This window comes from Stegodyphus dumicola, chromosome 7, assembly GCF_044657685.1.
Source record: "Stegodyphus dumicola isolate Sdum_Otavi_A_Nest chromosome 7, ASM4465768v1".
Classification (NCBI taxonomy): domain Eukaryota; kingdom Metazoa; phylum Arthropoda; class Arachnida; order Araneae; family Eresidae; genus Stegodyphus; species Stegodyphus dumicola.
In genome coordinates, this window is record NC_140774.1 from 48,567,711 (window position 1) to 48,588,404 (window position 20,694).

Genomic DNA, 20,694 nt, shown 5'->3' on the forward strand with positions numbered 1-20,694 from the left:
AAGAACTCTCACTTTAAAGGGGAAACAAATCGTTCTCCATGGGTTACCTTTATTTATTAAATATCACGTTCTTCGTACTTGAACTACAAAAAATTCAACAACATAATCACAAAATATTTAAAAACAGCATATGTTTAGAATTTTCGATACACAGTCTCACGAGTTGGAGACAATTTTTTTTTTTTCCCGTACAGTGTTGCCATTGCTCGCTTTGAAATTGTTGAGTTTGTTAATCAAAGGTTCGTTAAAGTTTTACAAAATTTGAAATAGATAATAAAACAAATTCAAAATTCGGGCTTATTTGATGGCTCTAGGTACCGTTGTTTTTTCACAATGCAAGAAACATTCATGGAGATTCTTCATTATTTAGTTTCTTTAAATGTAATACATGGCGACAATATTTAGTGGCAACAGTTTTAAAAGTGAACCAACGCAGAAAGTGAAACTACGCAAAATGCCGTTTTGAGACTCATTCTGTTAAAATGCCCACTGGGTTTAACCCCCCTTTGCGTTAAAAAAAAATATTTACAAATGTAATCAAAGCCGCTGCGCGTTTTTATAATTCTGGACATAAACTGTAGATGAATTTTGCAAACATAATTATTTAATCTCTTATAGCACTTAAAACTGCATAACAAATTCTTTTTTTTTTTTTTTTTTTTTTAAATTCATTAATTATTTTTGAGTTTTAAACCACAGCTTATTTTTTAATTTTGTTTTATTTTTTTATTTTCTGTATATCTGTTTACCCGAATCCAGTCCAGCAGTACAAAAGCTTCGGCAATAGAAATTATAAAATAATAATTAAAAGCTCTTAAACCAAACATTTGCATATTATATCGATTGCGATGAAATAAACTGCTTCAGATCTAAAGAAGTGACGTAAATTTGAAGTTTACTGCTAATGATTTTTACTTTTGTCGGTAAGAAGTCATTTATATGTAAGATAATATATTAGCATTTTCTACACTAGAAACAGGTATCAAAGAAATAACACACAAGTTTCATAATAAATACTTAGTTAACCAAACTTAATCAAGTTAACTTAGAAATTAAGTTGCAAGAAGTAATTTCTTATAATGTTCCAAAGCATAATTTTATTGTTTATGTAAAACGAGAAATTTTTATCTGTAAATATTTAGTAGGTACAAAACTCAAATCGCAGACAAAATTGAAAGAACAATGATGCAATTTATGTTCTAAATGAGGTAAAAAAAATTTCCGCCGGAACTGTAGAAAGAGAGGGGGGAGGGGCAGTTTAATATTACATAATTTGACTAATATTGGCGTTTTAAAGGTATATGTATACCTCAAAATGGAATTCCAATTGAACTGAATTTTAATTTTAGTAAATAGTAAAAATTTAGATTCATGAACTGGTAGCAGTATTATTATTTTCATTTACGAAAAGATGTGACTTATATTTGCATGTTAAACCTTTATTTATTTGTTTAAAAGTATTTCAGAAATACATAGTAAATCTTTGCGGAATTCTAAATTTTTCGAATTTCCGCTTTATTTTTAACTGTAAACTCTTTAACTGCGACGCTTCACCCTTTTCCTCTCAAACGCCTCATTCCGCAAAATTATTTTATGCTGGTGTCAGCTTCGCGTTTGGCTAGTGGTGTGATTTTCTCTTTCGGACAGCAGATTTTCTTTCAGCAAAATTAATACAAAAACATACGACACACTTGTTCTGGTGCTAAAAATATTCGAATTTAGAAACGATGCGGATAATTCTGGCAAGGACAATCGAGCTCCACTGTTCTTGCGGTGGGAAAAAGTTTTCGGCTGCTCCTTCGCTCTCGTAGGCACAAGGGTGACTATCGAGCGTCGAACTAGTGTCGCAAGCGATTGGATGTAATTGGACCAAACCGGTTGGGGAGGGAGGCATGGGGAAAGAACACTGAGCCTTGACGTCATGTCAAAGCGGAACTTGGCCTCTCGCGACAAGCTCATGAAACGGTGCTACTTCTTACTCGTATATTCTACATCCAGTCCTCTACGTCTACATTGAATCTTCCTAGTCGAATGCCTCGCTTTCATCTTGAGAATTCTAAACGCGGAGAGAGCTTCGTTTACGAATTGGAAAATCCTCTGCGCCTGGCATTTTACTTGAAAGTTAGCTGGTGGATTTGGGATTTTGTTTTATGGTGAAAATATTACAGATGAGTTGGTTCAACTATTCAGTTAGAAGAATTAACACACTCTTTGGTAACAAAATTGAAGCTATGAAGCTAAGATATTCTACGTAATTTTGCCCGCCTTCGGTATGAAATATGTTATATCATTCATTATTTTCGAAGAATTTTTTTGAATGGGAAAAGGGGCATTGCGGGAACGTAGCTTTCTATGAAATTGTGGTTGAAACGAAACAGAAAGCTAATCTTTTACCGTCATAATTTCTCGAATCTGTATCAAGGAAAATAAAATTCAAATTCTGACGAATTAAAATTTTTTAATTTAAAATTTTTATTGCATTGTAAAATGTATTAATCTATAGTTAACGAAATGAATTTTTCTTCTTTTAGCAATATCATTTGGCTTAATGTTCTGAATGCAGGTATTGGCACGAAAGCAAATTTTGTGTCTCACAAAAATGATCGAACGCTTTGAATTTTTGAAGGTACATAAAACTAAAATAAATTAAAACAGAAAAAAAAAAAAAAAAAAAAAGGCTTTTATTTTGATTATATATAAATTTAACATTTAACATTTCTTTTATAGTAAATACATTTTCGAAAAGATAAAATTAAATTCAAGAATCAATATCGTTTGTTTTGGGGGAAAACATTATCACAAAAATAACTGGTCACTTTTAATAACAGCCAAAAATGACAAAAACTTACATTGCTTTTGCTTCTTAATATCTTGTGGAATTACCTTTACACCTGATCACTTCATTTAATCTTTTGGGCATTGACTCCACAAGTTTTTTTTTTTTTTTTCTGTTGTTGTTATTTTTGGACTTATTTTATGCCCCTCCTCTTGAATCACTGCTTTCAGTTAGTGCCGAAATGACACGCTCTGTTTTCGAATTTTCGATTCCAGTTCCTGCCAAATATGTTCAATAGGATTAAGATCTGGCGATTGGGGTGGTCCCTAATTACCTCTGGATGCTTATATAACAGCCATAGTCTAAAATTGTGCCCAGTATGCTTTGAATCATTGTCCTGGTAGAATTCAAAACTATTTTATATATTAAGTTTTTGTGCTGACGCCGTCAACTTTCGCTTCAAGATGCCAAAGTACTTATACTGATCTGTAATACCATGTATAAACTATATATTACCAACACTGGAATGTACCATAGAGATACCCATACCATAAATCCTCCTCTGCCATTTGGTACTAAGTTTTCCTTCTGAAATTCTTCTTTGGGTTTTCTCCAAACCAGCACTTGTCTGTTTGAGCCGAAGATGTTAAATTTGCTTTTAACAGCAAGCAACACTTTTTTCCAGTAGTCAGGTGTCTTTTGTTTCATCGATTTTTGCGAAAGCGAGTCGAAGTTTTCGGTTTTTTTACTGACATAAAATTTCCTTCTTGCTGCTCGCCTCTGATATCCTCCAGATACAGTTTCTGGATTTACACATATTCCATATATTAATTCACGAAATTCCGCAACAAGTTTAGGAGCACTCAGTCTTTTAATATTCCTCAGGATAAAGCGTTTCATTCCATCAGATAACTAAGATGGTCGCTTAGGTTTTGTTTTGTTTTGAATACGATTCTGTTTGTTATAACGCTTCTCGCTCTATCTTTCGTTTTTTGTTGTTTGTTTTATGCTGTGTGTGTTTGTATGGAGTTCGAATAAGGAAATACTTTTGGAAAATGCGAAGCTAATTTCATTATTTCCAGTGCACTAAATTTTGAAATAATTAAAATTCCAAAGTTAATGGAAAAGAAGTCTATAGAACAAAGAAGCAAAATAAGAACTTTGAAAAGTATTAGCTGGATAATGCCTAAGGTTTCAGCACAGTCAGTTATTCATAGACTGTTGTAAAATGTAATGTTGATAGAAAAAAAAAAAAAAAAAAACTGACAAATTTCAAAAGATAACTCTTAAAAGCTCCATAATTTCTTCCAGTTTAGCTTCAGGGACAGCAAAATCAGCCGCGAGTCAATGCAACCAATGTTGTAGGAAGCCAACTAAACTCTTTTAAAGAAACAAAAGTCTCTAGAAAGATTCTTTTCAACTAGATTCCGTTAAAATATATAATTAAAAAGTGTTACCATAAAAAAAAAAAAAAAAAAAAAACAATTATATTACAAAAATTGAGCTTAAGAAAGGGCTTAAAATTGCCAGAACGGTATATAAATTGTACAGTAGATCGAAGGATGAGAGTATTTTGGACAAATGAAATAAAATTTTAATTCTTTTATAGTAAAAAGATTTACCTAGATAAACTTGCAGCGACATATGCATGGTTTTATGTATATTAATCCCAGTGTTCTCAAAGTGGCAGCACCCGAAAAATTTTATGTGGCCTGTGATCAATATTTCAATTATGCATCTGTTGCAAATACGCTGTTTCAAAGATTTAAAGATTTTGATTATTTGAAAGATTTTGATTTGTCCTCTTTCAGTCTGATAAATATTCTCAGCGCCAGATGGTATGGAGAGATCTAAGAAAATGCTTTCATCTCACTAATATTAAGAAAAGATACCGTCCTGTAGGTTCTGGCATGCTGCATAGGAAGGCATTATGATAAATAAACGAACAGAGTTCCACATTTTCGATCTTACCGGAGACCGTAACACTGATGAAATTATCCTTCGTCACGTGCGCATTTTCTGGGATGAATTTGTTCCCGATTTTGCTTTTATGGATGACAATGCAGTGCCACAAAGGACATAAGCTGTTAAGAAGCTCCTGGAAAGTGAAGATTCCACAAAAGGAGCTGGTCAGAGAGCTTCCCTTATTTAAACCCCATTGAACATGTAATATTAATTGAATTAATAATTCCCATTGAACATGTAATATTAATTGTTATTCTGCTGGCGTAGAAACTGATGATATTTAATAAACATTGCATAAAACTGATATAATCCTAAATAACATACACTAGTATGCAAAACAAAAGCAATAAATTCATTTTTCAACATACCAGCCGTTAGGATATTATCCTTCAGAGATCACTAGATAACTAGTCATATGAAATTAGCCGAGAAAGCAAAACACCAGAAGTATACGCTGACCTGAAAAGGAAGCTGGAAATAAGTTCAAATAAAGAATACTTATCAGTACTTATTTTTAAATAATTCAAAACAAGAAGTTATAATAAAAATCTTAAGAGTTAAAAAGAGAAATCTTATTTAGTTTTGAAAAAATATGAAAACGCCAATTTAATTTTTCTTCCTTTGCTTCAAATTCTAAACCTAATTTCCTGATATAATACCAGAGTTGGAATTGAAAGTCTCTTATTTATAAATAATGAAGTACATTAACATTTTAATAATAACAGAGCTAATAAAGTGTGTTCAATAACTGCTATGATAAAAAAACTTCGCACAGAATTTTTCTCCCAAAGTTTCAGAATTTCAGTCTGATTAGTTGCGCAACCAGCGCTTCTACTTCTCCGGACACTCCTCAGCTTTTTCGCTTTTGTTAAAAATGCTACAAATAAAAAGCACATAAAAAGCAAAAATACTGCGTTTATTTTTGAAGTAAAATTTAATTTCAACATTCTAAAATGTTAATTTTATTGCTTTACTGTTAACAAAATCGTTGACTATATTGTCGAAGTCTATTTCATGATATCTCTCCCTAAAATTATTTCATCATAAATGCGAATCCCCGAAACAGTAACCATCACGAGAATATTCTAGCATACAAATCTCCACATGAAAATTTCTTTATGAAAGTGAGGAGATTAGAACAGAATGAGGAAGGACTGAACTCAGAAAGCGAATCCTCGGCGGCCATGTTTTTCCAAACAATGTGACTCGTTTCATAGCAACTTTTATTATTTTAAAATTTTGAAGCATGGAATATCGTGTTGCATATGAATTCACGAATAAAGCGTCTAAAAGAATTTCTTTGGATTACGTTTCATGTAACTTAATAAATATACGATTTAAAAATATCCCCGTGTTCCAGATGTTAAAAAAAAATTAATAGTCATCAAATTATATTATTTTTCTACTTCTCATTATAATTAATATCGCCGTTCCTTAACGTGTAGTGAAATATGCTAAGATTTAAACTGTGCTATTTGAAAGCTTCTTTGAAGAATTTGTCAATAATTTTCATTACAAGAAAGAAACTGATTTTTACTACTTTTCTGAATTCTAAAAGTATTAAATATACTTATTTTTCTTCTTGTATATTATTTTTTATGCATTTTTAGGTATTTGTGAACTGTTATGAATGCAATTCGCGCATTTATTCAAGATTGACGGTTATGTTGTTATAAATTGTTTGTATACAATGTGCCTATGCTTAACATTTATAAATTTCAATTAAAAATAAAGATAAAAGTAAGTTAAATATTTACTATAACTAAATATTTGGAAAACTATATCCAAGAATTTACATACTTAATTTCTTTAATCGAAATTCATAAGTAGGTGTTGGTGTATTTAATTATGGCCAAGCACACTAGGGCTATCTGCCTAAGGGGAGGGATGCCTTCGTGGAGGACTTTTTAAGGGAAACTGGCTCGTATACACGTTACACATGGGGAAAACCACGAAAACACCCATGCAGCCAGCCCGTTCGCGGGATTCGAACCTCGGTCCGAACTACCAGCGTTCAGCGACTTTACCGCTCAGCCGCTGGTGGGCCTTCATAAGTAGGAAACAAATATAAAGAAAATCCTTAAATTTGCATAAATATATTTTATTTTGTTTTAATATTTACAACTTACTGATAGTAGGTGACTTATGTGAATATTAAAAAATATGTGAATTTTGGCTTTGGAAGTATATTTCTTGCTTCGAAATAAAAATTGAATAATCCAGATGAATTTCATTGTAAATTGAATACATTTTTATATAAAAGCAAATGCAACGAACAGCTTAGAAACAAGTACTTTCATTGTTTTTCAGCAACGTTTTGATTTCATAAACATGGCCGCAATTTATTAGGCAGGATTCATTTTTGGATACTAGAGGAAACTGCAAACCCTTCCTCCTCGTGTTCTAACCCGCTCGATGAAGATATTTTCTGACTTGAAGAGATAACCTTCATGTAACCTTCATGAAGAATCTTACCATCTTTACACCTGGAGTAAATGCTTGGTCGCAGAGCACCTTTGCTGCCTTTTCAAGTCGAATTTTTGTTTGTTCTTTTAATGAGACTAGCACACCAAAACCATACTTGAATAGCTGTACATGGACGTAGAGGTACCAGCACTTATATGAAGGTTGCGTTTTTTTCATAAATAAATAACATATTCTTCCCAAATGTGGGGTTAACATTACCCCGGGACACCTCAATGAGATGTGTGGCTATTTTAGCGAGCCGAGCGGCATAAACTTATTGACACTTTTATGATGTTCACCTTTATGAAAACATCTCAAATTCATTATTCATTTGCTTTTCTCTACAAGGTACGTTAAAATTTCATAACCTTAAGGTACTAATTCAGAAGTCAAACAACAAAAGTCAGCGTTAATTTACAAAATTTTCACAGGACTAGTTTCGATGGTTTTACCGAACCATCATCTTCAGCTGCAAAACCGCAAATCGGTTTTGCAGCTGAAGATGATGGTTCGGTAAAACCATCGAAACTAGTCCTGTGAAAATTTTGTAAATTAACGCTGACTTTTGTTGTTTGATTTGTAAATTAACGCTGACTTTTGTTGTTTGATTTGTAAATTAACGCTGACTTTTGTTGTTTGACTTCTGAATTAGTATTTATTCGGCGTGTTATTGTGTCTTAATTAACCTTAAGGTAGCTTAAGATAAAGAGAAAGTATTAGTCCAAAGGGTAATTTGCTCAGAAGGACTATTATTTTCGTTTTGGCATTTTGCATCGATTCACGATAAATGTTGTTCACTTTTTAAATTATTACCACCAAATATTACCGCCCTGTATTATATTTAAAGAAATTAAATAATGAAGAATCTGCATGATGTATGTATGTTTCTCGCACTGTGATAAAACTACGGTACCTAGAGTCTTCAACATTTGAATAACGAAATCTTCCATAGAATATGGGCATGTGGAAGCCAAAAGTTGAATTTGAAATTTGTTCTATTATCGATTTCATATTTTGTAACACTTCAACGAATTTTTGATTAACAAACTCAACGATTTCAAAGCGAGCAATGGCAACATTGTACAGAAAAAAAAAAAAAAAAAAGATTATATCCAGCGCGCGAGCCTCTGGATTGGAAATTTTAAATATATGCTCATTTTAAAATTATTTTGCGATATTGCTGTTGAACTGAATTTTATGAATTTTATTTTTTGAGTCCGTAGAACATGGTATTTAATGAGTAAAGATAACGCACAAAATGTTAAAAAAAAAAAAAAAAAAAAAAAAAAAAAAAAAAAAAACGCCCTTTTGGACGTAATTTAAAATTTAAACCTTTCAGATTTTATTTCTTTTCTTTTTAATATTTTGTAACTCTTAATTAGTATTTATTTAAAATTATTCTTCTCAGAGATAGTGAAACATACACATTTTGTATTAGATGCTTATCAGTTTCAACAGCACTATATATTTCTTAGTTAAAGCTCATTTTCTCTTTTTAAAAGTCACCCAATCAAAAGTAGCAACTTTGAATTTAGATTACTGCTTTTGACTTAATATCCCTTCCAATTGAATTTGGAGGGAATGAAATGAAAATTAACATGAAATGTTTTCTGAAATCTTAACTAAAAATCTACAGAATAACATCAACTGATAAAATAAATGCAGCCGGCAGAGTTTTCAGACACAAAAAGCATATAGTATCTAACGACGCTATTAAAAACTTTCTGAAATAAGTTTAGTCGAGAATTCAGAAGAGGCATGAAGGCGCTTTAAGGCGAAATAGTCTATTCTATGTTAAACTCTTAACAAGCTTGAAAACGAATAAATTTCCAAGATTCAGTATTAAAAGTTATTAAAAGGTTGAAATCTAAAATGTGCAAATAACACTGTTTTTGCATTATAATGTCATTTGTTTCTCATGATCAAGAAAAACAGCTATTAAGAAAATCACATCTAACGATATTTGGGGGGAGGCAGTGAAAAAAGCGCAAGAATTTAGGGCTCTTTAGAATTAAATGTTTGAAGCGAAAGAATACAACAGAAGGATACATTTCTCTAATTTAAAAATATTAATGGAATCCGTATTGTGTTTTCTCATTCATCACCAGCAATAAAAGAATATTTTCAGCAGTGACAATGAGTAAGAATAAAGAAAGAAACTGACTTCGGCCCCTGAAAAATGTTCGTTTTCGCAAAGAAAATTTAGTGCGCTTATCGGAAAAGATTTTAGCATTTCTTTCTTCTTTTCTGAATTAATTTAAATAAATTTACTAAAAATAATGAATTTTGAATAAAAAACTTTAATTTTTTGCAGGTATGCTCAGAAATAAGTCTACTTTAAGATGGTAAAAAATTTTATAGGTTACAATTCAAAATTTTTTTGAAAAATTTATAAAATTATTTAAAAATAAAGCATAAAAAACGCGTGAATTTTATTGGGAATGAACCTGAATTTCGAAATGTGAAAGAAAGAATCAAATAAGTTTAATTAAAAAAAAGAGAGATTAATGATTATATACCAAACTCAATTAACATTGAGGAGCTAACATTTTGAGAGTTGATTTTTTAAAAACTACCGTGCTATTTTTACAAAACTCGGTAGTTTGGCGTAATTTGAGTTGTAAAACTGAAATATTTAAAAAAAAAAAAAAAAAAAAATCAATATGTTATTACAGAAAAAGTCTGATTTTCTGCCAAAGTACCTATATTAGAACAATGCTATATATAAATCTAATACCTATCCTAAATCGCGCTTTCGAGATATGAAAAATGTCAAGTTGAATTTCGTCGATCGGCCCAATAGACCGGGAGATATAGTCTCCCCCTTTTTTTTGCGCAGTGTACATACTTAATAAAAATAAAGCATTGAATGAGGATATGCGAGATAAGGAAATACTCTTAAACCGAATTTAGTGCAATTGCATAAAAAGTGACAGAGTTCAAATGTGCCAAAATAATACTATACAGGTGGCAAATATTTTACTCTTATTGGAGTTTAGATATGATTGAACATCGGGAGTAATGTGAACAATAGTGATACGCTGTTCAAACCCAAAAATACAAAAATAAAATTCCTTTGAACTCCCAAAGGGATAGCACAGCGGGAGTGGAGTGAGTCTCATTCCCTAACAAAGCCCATCATGCTTCTTGCATTCAGACTCAATAATTTGTTCTAATGGACCATGGTGGTGGGGAATTCTAAAGATTCTAATTCTATTGTACTGGGGCGTTACTTGTAGGGCCTAAAGCAGTGTTTCCCAACGTGGGGCCTACGCCCCACAAGGGAAAATGCGACTGTTATTAAAGGCTGCTATCACACGTCGGTTTGTTTCGAAAGAACAACTGTTTGGAACAATTTTTCTGCTTTGTCACAACAGCCAATCACCACAGATCGCTTTGGGCTTAACACAGGGAAAACTGGTTCTCCAATTACAAACAAGCTAACAGCATTCGACAAGCTGATTGGTTGAAAACGAACAACTTGCAACTTTTTACGAAAGGAAGGAAAAAGTAGCACGTCTTTCTTTCAATAGTAAACCAGGCAGAAAAATTGTCCGAAACAGTTGTTCGTGTGAAACAAACGCCGTGTGATACGGGGGGACGTTAAAGGGGGACAATTCGAAAATGGACTCGTTCAGAGTTTACGGGAATAAAATTCCGTGAATTTGTGAAGAAATCGCGTCATTTTGAGACATAATGGGCTATAGGAAAGCGAGATTTTACTCTACACACTCTTTTAACATCGTCATGAAACGTAGGCACTTAGCTATTTTACGAACTTAAAATAAATTTCGTGTTTAAATAAATCGATTAAATACGAATTTATTTAATAAAGTGAGCTTAACACCTTTTCATCGGGATTTTGTCTAAAAAGGTTTATTTTTTAAAAATGAACAGTTTATTTTTATTTGATTTTTGGACACGTTAAACTTCCATCCTTGCGACTGCTTTTACAAAAAGAATTTTGAAAAAATGATAATATTTTGTATTTCTTAAGAAAAAATTTAAATGAAGCTTCCGAGTACACTTTTTAAATCTCACATCTTTAAAAATGTGAGTTTGGCAACAATTTTCCTTTCTTATTGTTGTTGATAGATTTTTAATGAAATAGCATCATTTTGAACAGTTTCATTTTTTTAGAAATATGGGCTTGGGAACAATTTTTCATTCAATTGTATACTGGACTGCTGAAAATCAGCACTGTTGACTCTTGGAAAAATGGCGGCTATAACTCTGTGCAGTTTTTAAATTTAATATTTCTCTTGGATATCGGACGTCTGTTGAGAGAAGGCAATGGGAAATTGGTTAATTTATTTATTAGGATAATTAATATTTGTATTAAGGGATATTGCTTATTTCATTGTAATTTTGTTATACGTAATAATTTTTTTTAATGAAGTTTTTCTGCAGAGTAAAATTCTGCTCAGATTTTAAATTTAACGTTTGGTGTTCCCTTCAGGCACTTTTCCAGCACATTTAAAAGCCAGACGAAGGCTGGCTGCGTAGCTGCTAGTATAATATATTTTTAATTATATTGTATTGAATAGGGCATTACCGCATCATTCTAACATTGGTTACTCCTCCTTTCTATCTTAAAAATAGTAACTGCTTATAATTTATGTATTTAAATAAAATTAAAATATTTTTTTCTTAAAATCATAATAAGTCAAACTTAATATATAGTGAAACTTCGTCTACAAACGAGAACAACTATGTCCTGATTTTCGTTGTCCAACTTGAATGCGTAGCATTCCCCCCCCCCCGGAAGACTTTTGCAGATAATTTTTCCTAAAAAAAATATTTAAGTTTATCTAACGTGTCGTTTGGTTTCGAGCCTTAAATAAAGTAAAAAAACAAAAATCCGGAAGCTTTCATATTTTATATTAAGCCTAAAAGAGGTCTTTTCTTAACGATTTGTGTGTTACCTTTACTTATTAAATATCACATTCTTTGCATTTAAACCATAAAATTCAATTCAACAGTAATATCGTAAAATAATTTTTAAAAAGCATATCTTCAGAATTTCTGATGCATAGTCTCTCACGATGTAGATAAAAATGCTTTTTTTCCCCCCTTAACAATGTTGCCATTGCTTGCTTTGAAATCGTTGAGTTTGTCTATCAAAAATTCCTTAAAGTTTTACAGAATATGAAATAAATAATAAAACAAACTGCAAATTTCAAATTTGGATTTGTAGATGCCTATATTCGAGTAGAGGACTACGTTATTAAAAATCTGATGTCTCTAGGTACCGTTGATTTTTCACAGTGCGAGATATATACATTCATGCAGATTCTATATTATTTACTTTCTTTAAATATAATGCAGGACTCTAATATTTGATGGCAACAATTTGAAAAGTGAAACGCCGTTTATAGTGAACCAATGCAAAAGAACAAAACAAAATTAATAGACGTTCTGGGCAAACTGCCCTTTTGGGCTAAAAAATCTACAGTATATTTTTATATACAGCATATAAAAAAACAAACAAAAATATATATAAATCAAATCTGAAAGCTTTCAGATTTGATATTTCATCCAAACGGACTTTATTATTATTATTATTATTATTATTATTATTATTTACAGACATATAGAAGTTTCCAGAGCATTTGGGATAACGCCATTGTGCAAAAAATATTTAAAAACAGCATATCTTTAGAATTTGTGATAGACAGTCTCGCTCGCTAGAGATAAAAAATGTTCTATTCCCTGCAGTGTTGCCACTGTTTGCTTTGAAATCGTTGAGTTTTTAATCAGAAAGTCATTAAAGATTTACAAGTATGAAATAGACAATAAAACAAATTCCAAATTCTGTCTTCCAGGACCACTGTTCAGGTGAAAGACTATGTTATTCATAATTTGATGACTCTAGGTACGTTGCTTCTTCACAATTCGAGAAATATCTTTAAATTCATGTAGATTCTAATTATTTAGTTTCTTAAAATATAATGCAGGGGTGATAATGTTTGGTGGCGACAATTTGAAAGGTGATTCGGATATTTAAAGTGATTCGACGCAAAATGCCGTTTGTAGACTAATAGCCTTTCTGGACTAACGCCCGTTTGGCCTAAAAACTATAAATTCTTTTTACCAAATTAAGACATAATGCAGCTTGCAGATAATATTGATCAGGGGTATTTCAAATTAAAAAGAAAGGCATATAATGAGCTGTTTTCTTACATTGTTTATGGATGATTTATTTTATTTAACCAGAAACTTTAGTCACGTTATCGCAGCTTTGACTAAATCAGGACAGTCTTTAACATCTATACACCGAACAAATTATCTGTTCCAGTACTGCGGTTTCAAGTGATGCATCAGTAGGTAAATACACTATAGATAAGAAGGCAAAGGAAGTTGCAGACATCACTCATTAATGTGCGCATTTTAATAGTAAGTTAATCAACACATGTTTTATCCAGGTGTTTAGCACACTACTTTGATTCCAGAACTTCAGTTTTTAAAATGTTCAGCGTTTTTCACTAATAATTTTAATTATTTTATCCCATATCATCGAGGCAAATAATAATTTAGATTTTCTTTTCTTTTTAAGTCGCATTTGTATATCAGTTTTTAGAATTTCCATAAATTCAGCTAGAAATTAAAATGCTCCAGTGTACTTTCCACTAGATCCAGTTGGAAATGCGAAACATTCATTAGCGCCACGAAATTTGGAAAAAAAAAAAAAAAAAAAAAAAAAAAAAAAAGGGTCATGTATCCCATTAACTTTATAGTTGCAATCGCTCTTTGAAAAATCTTTGAAGTAAATGTTTCCTTAAAAATTCTGTAGCTGAATCATTCATTGAAATACCTTTCCCCAGCATTTTCTTTTCTTCCAAATAAAAAGTTTAAATATTTATATCAATACAACCATATATAGAATTTATATCTACGAATGTAATGTGTTGCGAATTTCTTTGTTTTGCAATGAATATCCATGTTCTTCAATTCTTACTTTAACATTTAGCAAATCTCCATTATCTTCAGTAAAAGATGTCTTAATGGAATGAAAAAATTGACATATATGGCAATAGAGTAACGTAATGCTCTTACTGTGCAACCAACAACTCTTTTTTCCTTACAGTTTGCTTTTGTTCGATAAAATATATCCGTGTAGTGATCTTGTAACGGATAAAATATATCCGTGTATCTTGTAACGGATAAAATATATCCGTGTATCTTGTAACGGATAAAATATATCCGTGTATCTTGTAACGGATAAAATATATCCGTGTTTAACGATCTTGATTGTATCGCGTTTAGCGATCTTTCCATTTTCTGTAGCAATTACTTTCCATGTATTTACTAAAAACATGTTTCATAAAGATTTCTTTTAATTATGAAGTCTTGCTTAATGGGTCACAATTTTGGAGATTTTTCACATAATATTGTTGTTTAGTTTTTATCTTCACTTTTTTTGTTTCCTTATTATATAAGTGGATATATATTTTCTTCAGCTTCTTTTTCTTCGTTCATAAATGTTGGGAAGTTCCTATTATTTTTTCGCATAAGGCTTTAGCAATAGTCCCCTCCCCACACATTTAAATTTTTTTTTATTTTGTTTTACAACAATCCAGATCTTTTTTTCTCTCTTTATTTATTGCTATTTACATAGTTACACCACTCTTTATTTTCTTTTATTTTTTTGTAAAATGCTTTAACACTGTGTCTTCTTTAGCCTTTCTTTCTTTTCTTTTTAATCCTGAATTACGCTGATAATTAATATTTGGTATTTTATGGAATTCAGATATTACTGTGTGAGTAGGGGTGATGTTAGCAGCGGAGGGCTCGGGCTGGAAGTCCAACATCCATCGAAACTGATTGATTAATACGAAATATTGTATAGTTTGAATAATTGTTGATAAGGAGTTACTTTAGAATGAACGAAATGTAACGATATCGTAGCTCGCATAAAAAGTAACAGGTGTGTGATTATCCAAGATCATAAGAAAAGCTATGCAACTGAAGTCTCGACTTTGGATATGGGCTATTGTGTGTGATCAGTAATAACCATTGAGGGTGTAACTTAAAAAGATCATCCCTTTAAGTACCAAAGAATACGAACAGGAGAAAAAAGTGTACTCTCCTAGACGTAATGTCAACCATCCTCGCTCGCCTCAAGCAACTCGCGAATCACTAAGCCAGTATGAGGTGAAGCAAACGCGCGGGGTGCTGGCCAAATTCATTTTACTAGGGAGGTATAAAGCGTAAATCTGCTGTTTAGGAATTAGTTTTTGGTCTCGGATTTTTTTATTCTGCAGTATGTCTTGCATGCGATTTTTTAATTTTACAGAAAGATTTTTCGCTTCGCAATTACTCATTTTCGTATTTAAATATTTGATAAATGGTTACTAATATTTTAATATTTCTTATGTATATATTACATATAAAGTGACCTATGTAATATATTAATATTAAATTATGCTTTAATTTGAAATGTTTGCACTATCAAAAAATAAGCAGCAGTGGATAGAGAGCGTAACATAGTAAAACATGAAATTAGGTTTCGCAGTGGTCACCCTCCTAGATACTGACCGCGTTGTTTACTGTTTGGTTTTAGCTGAGCAGTGAGGAATCTGGTTTAGACTAAGATACATGTAGAATTACAGCTCTTCTTTGATGTTGCAAGCTGTTATTATTTTAGGATATAGTGCTTCCAAAGATGTTTTCGAGCTCTCTCATTGTGCAGAAGAATTCGATAAAATTTTTATTGAGGTTAGTGTTCTTAAATGTTTTGGAATAAAGTTTAGGTTTTACGATAGAAGAAAAATTCCTGGCTTGTCCATTTCTCGATTAAGCATTATTATTATGAAATTAATGGTTTTCATGAAGTTTGGTTTTACGAAATTTTGGGGAAGCCATCGGTTTTTAAAAGTAAGGCGGAGGTTCTGTACTGTATAAGAAAACTTCATGCCGAGATACTTTTAAATGTTTCTGATTTCTTTTAAAGTCTGGATAATAAATTTGAAATAAAATGTTCCAATGAGAGCTTCCATTCTATCGTTCATTACATGTGATTTTTTGTTACTTTCTCATATTATTAAACGGACTTTTAACGGAATTAAAACTGGCAACTTAAAGTTATTGCTAATGTTAAAGAAATAAGAATCAGAAGTATTATATAAAGAATTCACGTTCTTAAATCATTCAATACAGCACTCTGACAGGTTCTCAGGTGTTGCTGGCGCCTTTGGATCGCATTCGTACTTGATTTCAAGGTCTGTCTTTAGGCTTTTAAAGTTTGTCGACGAGTTTGTTGTTTACACATTTTCGACTCAAATTTTTCTCCATGGAGTTGCTGGTCGTTAAAGCTTTACTTCTTTCAATTCAAACTCTTTGTTTAATACAATGACACAATCTTCCTCCTCCCTTTGTGTACAAAGAAACAGGAACCTTTCAATCTTGATAACCCTAAGGACTGGATCTTTTCTCATCTTTTGATGAATCTTTTCCCCCTTGCTTTCCACTTTTAAATTCTTTCAGTATTGTTGATTGAGATTGCTTAAAGATAAGTCTATTTGCAGCTTTTATTGTAAAAACTGCAAACAGAAAGTTATGTATAAAAAAAATACGACAGACACCTGGCGTTTTAGGTATCTAAGAGATCTGAAAACAAAACTCATTCCATCGAAAAGGATGTAATTTTAAAAAGGTCAAAATGTCAAGTATGTGTAATTTAAAACATTTTTTTCTTTCTTACAGTGGACTAATTAAAATGAATCTTAAAATATTATCTCCTATACTATGCTACTTTAAAATAGGCACTTCAATCCCGTAGCGACCCTCCCCTCGTTTATGTAATGCGCGCCGTCATCACTGCACAGAAGGAATTAGAACATTTTAGTAAATTAGAGGTTTGGATTATTTTTACGCAGCTGTCATTACCACGGTTATGTTGCTTAGTTTGGGGTAGAATGTCCTTGAAAAGCCTATTCTGAAGTAACAGATTGCAGTAGGCAAATTTTCAGATGTTCGTTCGCTAAATGGGGCTAGTGGCTACTGTACACGCGTCTGGATTAAGTATATATAGATAATGCGATAAATATAATTATCCTTTGAATATGACTATGTAACATTAAAAAAAAAAAAAAAATCATCCTGAATCCCGAATTTTTTTTGAGGGGGAGGAGTAACACCTTTAACTACTATTGTTCAAACGCAATAACCTTTGGAATGCTGTGGAATAAGCATTCGCTTAATCACGTGTTTTATTATTTTACACTTAATGAATTAATTTTTATGAAAGCGAGGCCATAAGGGCTATTATTCTCCAAACGGGATTTTGTGGCTAATTACTAAAAGCGGAGCGAAGCGTTGAATCAATTTCTTGCCACCAAATATTATCTCCCTCTATTATATTTAAAGAAGTTAAATAATGAAGAATCTGTATGAATGTATGTATGTTTCTGGCATTGTGAAAAAACAACCTGCAAACCTACCCATCAAGAGACCTACCAAATTTTGAATAACGTAGTCTTACCTAGACCCATCAACCTAGACCCATCAAATTTTGAATAACGTAGTCTTCCAACTTCACCACGTGGTAGCCGGAATTTTGAATTTTGAATTTGTTTTATTACCTTTTTCCTATTTTTTAAAACTTAATACATAATTAAATCACTCAACGACTTCAAAATGAACAGTGGTAACACTCTACGGAATTAAAAAAAAAAAAAAAAAAAAAATTATCTCCAGCGCACGAGACTCTATCGAAAATTCTAAAGATGTGCTGTTTTTAAGCATTTTTAGCTCAAAGGGGCGTTTGCCCAAATGCTTTCGAAACGTGTAAATATGTGTAAATGAAAAAAATATAAAACCTGAAAGCTTTCAGGTTTCTTTTCATGGCAAGCATTTTAGGCTTTGGTCATTACAAAAGCCAGAAGCGGTGATCACTTTATTATGGAGGCACTTAATAGGCGACCACCATTAACTTCTATGAAGGGGCAGACAGTTGTACATCCATACCTTATCTGGGGATTCGAATTCGGACTTATAGGAAAACAAAACAAAATAAATATGTATATAAAATCTGGAAAGTTTCAAATTTTAACGATCGCCCAAAAGAGTTTACGCAGGTTTTTTACGTTCTTGTTGAGCTTGCAATCTACCAGTCTGCTGTTACACTCATTCCTACTAACCCACTTTTTTTGTTTTTTTAGCTTTATTATTAAGCATGATTTATTTTGCACTTACGGAATATACGGTTCAAGAGAAAAAATACAGAAACTTAGCAGTATACCATAACAAACATAACAGTATACCATTTAGAATTCCCGTTGCAACGTTAAATTGTTGGCATACTTCCCCCCTCCCCCAGGCTTTTCTCAGTTCGTCATATCAATGTTCAGTATCCTTACAAAGATGGCATTGCAAAACCTTTTTTTTTTTTTTTGACACTTTATTATTAACATTTTGTGTATTTATTTATTAAACATCATCTTCTTTACGGTGAAATTTGATTCAACAGCAAAATCACAAAATATTAAAAAACAGCGTATCTGTAAAATTTCCGACAGACAGTCTCGCGCGCTGGAGATAAAAATATTTTTTGCCCGTACAGTGCTGCCACTATTCGTTTTGAAATCTTTGAGTTTGTTAATCAAAAAATTCCTTAACGTTTTACAAAATATTAAATAGATGATAAAAATAAATTCAAAATTCGGGCTTTCAGGTGGCCATGTTCGTGTGGAGGATTACGTTATTCAGAAGTTGATGGCTTTAGGTACCGTTGTTTCTTCACAGTGCCAGAAACATACATATATTCATGTAGGTTCTTCATTATTTAATTTCTTTAAATATAATACAGGGCGATAATTTTGGTAGCAAAAATTTAAAAAGTGGTTCGCCGTTTATAGTGAAACGTCCCAAAATGCCATTTGAGACTAATAGCTCTTCGAGACTTAAAGAAGCTCTTTTGGGCTAAAGAGAAAATCTGATAAGATTCAGATTTCAGTTTGCATCGGAGGGTTTGTTGAAAAGTTTTTTATGTTCTCGCTGATCTCGCAGTTTACCAGTCTGCTCTTAGATTCACATCTGCTAACACAACTTTTTTCTCTTTTTAACTTTATTTGTTAAGCCCCATTTTCTTGGCACTTATTTTGAAAAATACAGTCTCGAAAAAGTGCGAAAATAAGTGCGTTTCGGTGGAGAGGTCCTACTGGCGACCTTCTGGAGATATTCGACGAATTTTTTTTATGTGTATTGGCCATACTGACCAGAAATGGAATAACAATTAAGTAAAATAAGCACATGCTTTAGGGCATGAAAGGAAAGGGGCACCACAATAATTTCCCATTGCCAATTTTTGCCATGGAATGTATGGCGCTGGTAAAAGACCGTGAGAGAAGGAATGAAAAAATTGCATAAATTTATGTGGAGGCTCCAAAATCTTTTACGTGTTTTGGGGCCTCTGAAAATCTTAATGCGGACTCAGATATTTTTCTAGAAATTTTCAAATAAACAAATTTGTTTTATTTCTGACCACATTTTCGGATTTAGCAATGAATAGGGTGAAATAGGAACTCCGTAATGAGGAAGGGGTAATACGGGATGAAATAGTAAGTCCAAAATGGGACGTTTTTTAAAAAAGTGCCTCAACTAGGAAAATTGCTTATACTTTAAAGATGACAAACTCTTTTTACTTCCTCGTACGAAGTAAAAAGGAAGTATTGTAATCGCGAAAAGTTTCAGGCAGCATATTTCAACGAAAATATCCATTTTGACCACTATCGAATACAATTTAACGATGTTTTTGCGTGATATCTGTACGTAAGGACAGAATAAAATACTCTTTTCCTTCAAAAAAATTATAAAACTGCTTTAAAATTAATTCTGAAGAGAATTTTTCGTGGCGTCTGTACGAACGTATGTATGTACGTATCTCGCATAATTCAAAAACGAGTAGCCTCAGAACGTTGAAATTTTGTATATAGGACTGCTATAACATGTAGATGTGCACCTCGTATTTTGGTTGCAATCGGCCACACCAAACGTATATAATTATATTTATATATATATCCACTCTGTTACCCGGCTCAGTGATCTCAGTTTCTTTACTCTTATATGTTTGTATATTGTACATTTTTTGCTTTAAAAATGATTGAATTATGTTGTTTTTATCTCCCGGTTAAGGATTTTATTCCTTTAGTAAATCTGTGTGCAAGACTTTTAGAATTATCAGCAATTTTAAAGTTGTTTAATTGCCGCTAAGCCTGTTTTTAATGGCGGCCATTGATGTTTACATTTGAAACAGGAGACTAGTGGATTTGTTGCCAATCTAGAGAAACTTAGCTTTGCAACAACAAAGATAACGCATTCATTTATTATTGCCAATTAAATCATGCTTAATTCTTTCTGGAATTTTTTCGAGGAAATAAGTGTTTAAGATTTACTTCGTAATTTTTAATATAGATATTTTGAGTTTTTATGTATTTTTGCCTTCTCGCGAAGTGAGAACTGAATTAATTAAATGAGAAATACTCAAT

At 32.0% G+C, this 20,694-nt stretch overlaps 1 long non-coding RNA gene across 4 annotated transcripts in view; it reads right to left on the reverse strand.

The window, feature by feature from the left end:
* LOC118195471 (uncharacterized) overlaps positions 1-20,694 on the reverse strand; it is a 149,580-nt gene that overhangs the window by 114,945 nt on the left and 13,941 nt on the right. For 2 of the 4 annotated variants that reach the window (XR_015041994.1, XR_015041989.1), the window contains exon 2: positions 5,110-5,212. This is a non-coding gene — a long non-coding RNA (uncharacterized LOC118195471). The remainder of the gene's footprint in view (positions 1-5,109; positions 5,213-20,694) is intronic. The other 2 variants (XR_015041995.1, XR_015041990.1) reach the window with 1 other exon arrangement.